Here is a 7656-nt window from a genome sequence, read left to right as displayed (position 1 = left end):
GTCAATGTGGGATTTTAATATATAAACAAAAACACTTGACAGAAATGTAATACAATTTTATAAAGGAAAGCAGAGGAAAACATTTTACAAATTCATCTTTTCGAAATGTCACAACCATTCCGAAAGCAAGTGAAGAGGTTTGTGTAAAAGCAGTCCTCCCTGACCAGCTCTGTCCCTGACTCTAAACCCTGACTCTCAACCCTAACGCTAAACCCTCTGAGGGCAGGAAGACGCGCCTTCAGTGTAAAGATTTGAACCAGAGAGAAGGAAGAAAAGAGGAAGCAGTAGAGTAGTGAAGTAGTGAGGTTAGTGACAGACGTGAGGGAAAGGCGTGTGGAAGCACACGGTTATATGTGGGGTCAAGAAGATCACTCCCACTGGAGGTCAGTGATCCATCAGCCTCAGACTGCTGAGCTCAGCAGGTCTTCTGGAGGACAAGGCTCAGATGAACTGAGGAGACGGGACCAGCAGGATGTCAGGATCAGGGCGGGTTTAGCTCAGGTGTGTCTACCCCCGACCAAACAGGATCAGGTGAGGTTCAGCTCAGGTGCGTCTGCCCGGACCAAACAAGGACATTGATTAGGTTCATTATTCAAAAGATGCAACATTATCTGAACCAAAGATAAGTCATTAAGGAGCAGGCAGGCTTTAAGGCGCCTTGCTCAAGGACACATCACTGTATTCTGAGGACTTGAATCCAGCACCATTGGTTTGAGAGTTGAAACCCCAACCCCCTACCTAGTCCACCATGTCCAGATAATGCAAACTTATGAGGAATCCTTGATGGTAGAGTGCTGGTGATCCTCAGGATTCTCCTTCCAGATGTACGGTTTCTCCATCAGTCCTCCAGATTCCTGGTCTGGTTAGAAACGCAATTTGTCTCTGATGTAAGGTAACAAACACAGTAGTACTTTGTAATGAAAGGTAACAAACACAGGAGTAGTTGGGCTCTAATGTAAGGTCACAAACACAGGAGTAGTTGGGCTCTAATAACAAAGTAGCAGCTGTAGTTTGTCTGGTAAACAACCACAATAGTATGCCGGAACTTGTACTGGACAAACTAATCCTGCGTTACAACAAGTCCACTGTTTATTTTAGGCAAACTTACGAGGATCCTGGTTGGTGGAGCGATGTCTTCCTCCAGAGTCTTGGCTCCTCCATCAGCTCTCCACAGCCAGAGTCGTGGTCTGGAACAAACAGAGCGAGTCTGGCCCCAAAGTCTGGTAACGAACATGTAGTTGGTCTTATTTTTAAGCCCTTTATTCCCGGTTTGTTTGGTTAATACAAACTTACAATCCTTGTTTGTAGAGTGATGTTCATCCTCCAGATTCACGGCTCCCCTACCAGCTTGCCTCCTCTCCAGGAACACGTTCTAGTAAGAAAACACAGCCGTAGTTGGTTAACGCATAACAGCTGTATTTTGCCCTTTAAGTCAACCATGTAACTAAAAACAAACTTAAGAGGAATCCTTGTTGGTCGATTCCTAGTCGTCCTCCAGCATCTCAGCTCCTCCAGCAGCTCTCCTCAGACAGAGTCCTAGTCTGGAAAAACAGCGGAAGTCTTGCTTCAACATGTGGTAAAACAGATGTAGTCGTCCGGTATATATGGTACAAACGCCGGTAGTTTGTGGTAGCAGTGAGTGTGATGATCACTTCCGAGTCAAGCTCCATCTACCCCATGACAGACGTCCTTCACCAGGCAGGTCCTTCACCAGGCAGGTCCTTCACCAGGCAGGTCCTTCAGCACGACTCCTCCAACAGCTCCTTCAGCACGGGTCCTCCATCAGTACGGCTCCTCCAGACATGGATTCCTGGTCTGGTTACAAACCCAGTTCATCTCAGCAGTAAATCACCTGGTGACGCAACACACCCCACCTCCTGCATCTGAGGTTCACTTGTAAAATGGAATACAAATTTAAACACTTAAATTAGACAATGTCTGCAGATTGTCGCATTCAGCAATTCATCCACTACGGTCGTAGGAGCACTAGTAACATTAATGGCTCATATGACTACTACATAACCCCCGTATGAATTAACTAAAATCACAGCTTGGCACAGATTTAAAGTCATAAGATGGTCAAAACTAGACCTAAACTACTGTGGATTTTAGTGTTTCAGATGAGCTTGGTGATGGTTACCCTCTGGTCCGGTGCTGTGGGCCCCTGGTCTCCAGCCTCCGTCTCCGGTCCACCCTGGCACCACAAGCCTCTGGTCCCTAGCCTCTCAGCCTCGCCGTTCAGCTACAGCAGCAGGTTTATATCAGCATTTGCCCAACAATAAACTTAATTGACTCATCCGAAACAGTGTTGCACAATTAATTGAACTATTATTTTATAACTCAAGGCTAGAAAAGACTTGAGACCAGACATGAGCATCCCGTTTTCGGGAATGAAGACAGAGCTGTCCACAAGTTTAAAGAAGTGGTTCAGGCCATCCATTGAAACTGACCTGAGAAGACTACTCACACAGAGCACTGACCTGTTCTGGAGGACGTGGAGGTCTGTCTCTTGGTGAGGAGGTGGAGGTCTGGCTCTGGGTGAGGAGGTGGAGGTCTGGCTCTGGATGAGGAGGCAGACACCTTGGGACAAACTACATGTTACCTTTTTAACCTTGTACAGTTCTAGACTAGAGTATCTTCTATTGTAACATGTGGGAATGACTGCCATTATTTTAGCTTTGATATTATGAAGTTGGTAACTGAACCAAAGTCGTTGTTTAACGTCATTCCATTGGGTAGGGTTTAACTTCCGTGGCAATTAATGACAGCAGATATTTAGAACGTACAAAAGTTGAAGTAACAAAACTCTAAGCAGTATCGATATTAAATCAAATATACTCAGCCATATTCAGGTGCTGGGTTCCGTTGAAGAAATGTCAAATTAGCTTCCACCTTGAAATGATTTTCAGCCTCCCCTGATGTCAAAAATGGGCCCGCAAGTAGAACGCTGTTTTGTACGCAGTGAGAGTCCCGTCACGTCATCGTGGTTAAAAGTACGGTGCAACCATCGGAATTTATCAACATATTGTACGACGTACGCATCAGTATGTATTTAATATCAGACTTAAGTTGTTTAAGATAGGGGCAACAATTCCCAATCGAAACCGACTGAAATAGAATAGGAAACGGCTCGAGGTTACGCAAATACAATCCAGAACGTTCCGCCAGATTCCCTCAGGGGACTCCAGTCCAACAAACTGCCAGGTGGTTTCTTATGGTTGTCAAGACTACAACGTTCTATGCTAACCATTGGGACTAAATCAAGTGACCGCACTCAGAACCTTCCACGGCGGGAAGCACAAACCGTCCGACTGGAATCCGAACATTCCGGCCGGAACCAACCAAAGAAAAAACAGAACCAGCGCCTCACCTTGAGCTGAACGGAGGAAGATCCTGAAGTCCAGCGATGGTCTTCATTAAAACACAGCCAACAGACTTACCTTGAGGAGATCTGTTTGTTGCTGTTGGTCATTACTATTCAGTGTACCTTTACATTATTATGCACCCAGTGTGTACAAGTTATATCGCTCAAAACCATACGAAGAACCAAACTACCATGTACGTCCCACAACAACTTTAAAACTAAAATCATTCAATACAAAACCGTGTATACATTTTACAATTATCTAGATTATTCCGGGTATAAACCATACAGAGCAAATCTAAACGTTGAGCAGAGAGCCGACCATAGCCCTGCAACGTCACCCTGACCGCCTCATCACCAACAGCAAATCATGGGCATCATCGTGGGCATCCGAGTGAAAGGACTGCCCATAATAAAAGAAGCCCAATTCCTGAACTATCCAACCATCTTCATGGTTTAAAGATTAACAGACTGGACATTCCATTGTGTTCTAATCACCTTAGTCTGCTCCCTCGTTACTTATAAAACTCTACATCTCCATCACTAGAGTGTTGCATCCTACTCATGGGGGTGTGGTCTGAGTGAGCAGAGATACATGCTGGGATACAGTGCTGTCTGAAGTCTTCAGTTCTATAGACACGCCCCTCAGGAGAAACCAAGTGTTTAAGAAACTGTCGTGACATCAGTTACATGAGCTGGAATATCCTTCAAGATGGCACCAGGATTCTCATGAGAACGGTCAAGAGAAAGATGTGTGGGTTCTTCCCCTCAGCCAGTGGAACACAACAACGGTCTTCAGAGTACCATGGAATACCATTGAAACATTCTCCTCTTTATACCTTGAAGCCCCAGTGAAGGTTTCCACAGGGCTCTCCATCAATCCGGCCAGGTAGGAAGAGCCGACTCATTACAGGTCTGAAGGTCATCTTGAAAATCCATTTAGGTCCCTTTCCAACGTCAGACTCTCCTTGTGGAATTCCTTTTGGTGTCAATCCTCCATTGATCCTGATTGGTGTAGTCCTAATTTGAAGTCACTGATCTGAACACGCCGCTTGCATCCTTTTACACTCGAGTTGGATACTCGCCTTCCAGCCCAGTGTGTTGGATATCGCTCTGGAGCGTCGCTCAGGGCTCTTCATGTCTACTGGAGGCCCTTAAGTAAACGTGTGGCCGTCCATCAGGTATGATTTAGTTGACCATTCCAATATCCCAAGCCAATCACACAGACCCCCGTATGAACATTATCACGGTCAAAGCAAGCCGGACACACATAGAACCCAGGACAGGCACGTAGAACCCCATGCCAGGTGTGAGTGGGAGACACACACACAGTAGAACCCTCAAAAATCTTCCATGACACACACACACACACACCCACACACCCCCCACACACACACACACACACAACTGAGCCATAAAAGGCCAAACAATCATGCAGGGTAAAAACCTCATGCCAAATAACATTCCATCATTTCCCCCCCTCCCCAGGCCTCCTGCCAGGGCACCCATAACAGAACAACCAATTTCTCCAGAGATGTAAATTATGCACAACATTCTTCAGTGGCGTCCCACATTGGTGATGGATTATGCTTTGCGTCTCCAAAATATGTCCCAGGTTGATTCAACGTCTCTGAAGTCATGTCTTTGTAGTCAAGTGGTTTCCTGAATGAGGGGCCTTCACAGACGCAAACGGTGCAGCTTTAGTCAGCCTGAGGACAGGAAGGAGGTCATCTGTTCAGAAGACCACCCAGTGGAGGGGGTGGCTCTTGAGGAGCAGGATCCATATGGGGATGGCCCCAAATAAGACCTTGGAAATGAAACCTTCCTGAGGAGTGACGATGCCTGGAGGGGACTGTTGAATGTGTTCCATGGTTCTCTGTCAGACTGAAGTTGTGTTTTAGCCGTTGAGATGAGGAGCCCCCTCATCTCCCCCTGGTGTTTCTCCTTCTGAATCCCTGTCTCCATCTTTAAGAACATTCCAGTCCATGTAACTGACGTCACGACAGATTCTCAAACACTCCGTTTCCCCTGAGGGGGCGCGTCTACAGACCTGTAGACTTCAGACAGCTCTGTATCCCAGTATGCACCTCTGCTCACTCAGACCTCACCCTCATCAGTAAAGCAACACTCATGTGATGAAGATGCAGAGCTCAGGAGAGTAGAATGAAAGAAGACTGCAGATGTCAGAACCCAACCCATTGCCCAGGCTTACAACAATAACTTGGAGCCTGTAACCATTTTAACAAATCATTAAAACCAACATAAACCAAATCCCTAAGTAACCCATGAACCAATAAAACATCCTTGCTACTCAGATCAACCTTCAGGTAACAGGTTAACTCACCAGGAAGCCAAAATACATCAATGTGCCCAAGAGTAATGAGAAATTAATGACTTACAGTTTGCAGTTCATCTTCATGGTTAAGTTGGGATACTCACAGAACTGCAGTTAAATATCCATGATAGATCTTTGAAGGAAGGAACAGTTTACTCATGGTACAAATTTCAAATGAGTTAAACCACCACAATCCCTAATTAGTAAAACTCAATGCTGGTTCGGCGCCCTGTGGTCTTCTTGGTAACAGTGAGAGGCTATTTCAGCTCCGTGTTTGATCTTAAATGACCTACCTCATTTTAATTAAAGGGATGAGTCGGATTTAGATTCATACTTCAAAACGAAAAAAGTCTTCTTTCAATTCACCTTACTGTGCGACACACACACACACACGTGAAGGTAATGTAACCTTTATACACCGGACTTTCAAACCCAAAGGATGGCAAGGCACACAGTTGCAAATTGGTTTTTAACAACATTCATTCCCCCAGTGTCAGATAAGTGCCAAGTATACAGAGGAGGCCAACCCCCAAATATCTGAAAATAGTAAAATAAAAACATTCAAAACCAATTCCAAAAACAAATAATTCAATCAAAATAATCAATTATTAAATATTCTCTATAATAAATCAAGCATATTCAAAATCAAAAACTGGTACTTCAAATAATGTCAATAAATCACATAATCCATTAGCAAAATAAATGCAAATTAAACTCAATCACTGAGTATATTTAACCATAATTTACAACATGATGGAATAATCACCTCAGTAGATAATTAGCATCTCGTGGAGAGCTGAGCACCCTGCTCAACACAGACAACCTCTTCTGGCAACAGCATACAGCAGACTGTCAGAAGGACAGCAGCTCAGCCCTTTTATACCCCATGGCCCCTCCCACTAGACAGGCCCAATCAACAGGGGGATTATAATACTGTGGCATATTGCAGGTCAACCATGAATATACTCATCAAATATACAGCATGCATGTTAAAGTTCATTTCAACTTTTAGATCAGTGATTTTCACTAGTGCATTTAGGCTTGTCGCTCATTAATGTCCAATGTCAATGTTCAGTGTCCTCCTTTGACACAAGGAAAAATGGTTTGGCCCAAATTGGGCCAATCAGTGGCAGCAGGTGTTTCCTGACACCATATTTAAACACCTCAGCCCCACCCTGACTCTTTTAGTCTGCAGTACGAAGCCATGGTGAGAGGGAGAGATTGTTTCTGAGTGTTTGTGGCTTGAATAAAGAGCTTGTATGTATATTGTATGCTTGAAGGTTTACTGTTCATGCACTATCCATCAATGCGCGCTATTGACGGGCAGTTAAACAGACAGGGACAGTGGTCAAACTGTCACACACACACACACACCACAGATACACACATTCACACACAACATATAGATACAAACCATATGCACACACAAACGACAGATACAAACCATAGGTATACACCATATAGATACACACACACTAGGGCTGGGCGATATGGACAAAATCTTATATCACGATATGAGTAATTTTATACAACGATATGGATATATATCACGATATGGTATTTTTGAAGTAAATTAAAATAATAAATGGCTTAAAATAACCATACTTCACATTTGATCAGTTTTTTCTTTTATTTTGAACTTGAATTTCCATGCTTACAAAGGAGTAAGTAGCGAACAATCTGTCATTAACTGCGCCATGATTCCTGCCTTCCTCACCTCAAATTACGTGCAGGTTACGTTACCTGAAAGCACATTGGCTTGTGAAGTTTCTTCTTCTCGGAATAGTTAAATGTCTGACAGCCAAGCACTCTGCTGCTTTTTTTTATTTATTTTTATAAACGATATAAACGATATGGCCAAATCTCTCCCGGTAGACACTTTCATATCGTCCACGGTATGATATCGTTCGTCATATCGCCCAGCCCTAACACACACCATAGTTACACACCATATAGA

At 44.1% G+C, this 7656-nt stretch overlaps 1 long non-coding RNA gene across 1 annotated transcript; it reads right to left on the bottom strand.

Annotated features, from left to right (window-relative positions):
* On the bottom strand, positions 1-6633 carry LOC130377466 (uncharacterized). Its single transcript, XR_008894180.1, has 9 exons — positions 6466-6633; positions 2481-5832; positions 2141-2242; positions 1675-1815; positions 1457-1541; positions 1294-1372; positions 1109-1187; positions 739-859; positions 1-553 (listed from the first exon to the last, which is right to left on the bottom strand). It is a non-coding gene; the product is annotated as an uncharacterized LOC130377466 (long non-coding RNA).
* Positions 6634-7656: the final 1023 nt, after the last annotated feature.

This window comes from Gadus chalcogrammus, chromosome 23 (assembly GCF_026213295.1).
Source record: "Gadus chalcogrammus isolate NIFS_2021 chromosome 23, NIFS_Gcha_1.0, whole genome shotgun sequence".
NCBI classification, from domain to species: Eukaryota; Metazoa; Chordata; class Actinopteri; order Gadiformes; family Gadidae; genus Gadus; species Gadus chalcogrammus.
Note: the sequence above shows the minus strand (reverse complement) of the source record. Positions and strands in the feature narration are given on the sequence as shown.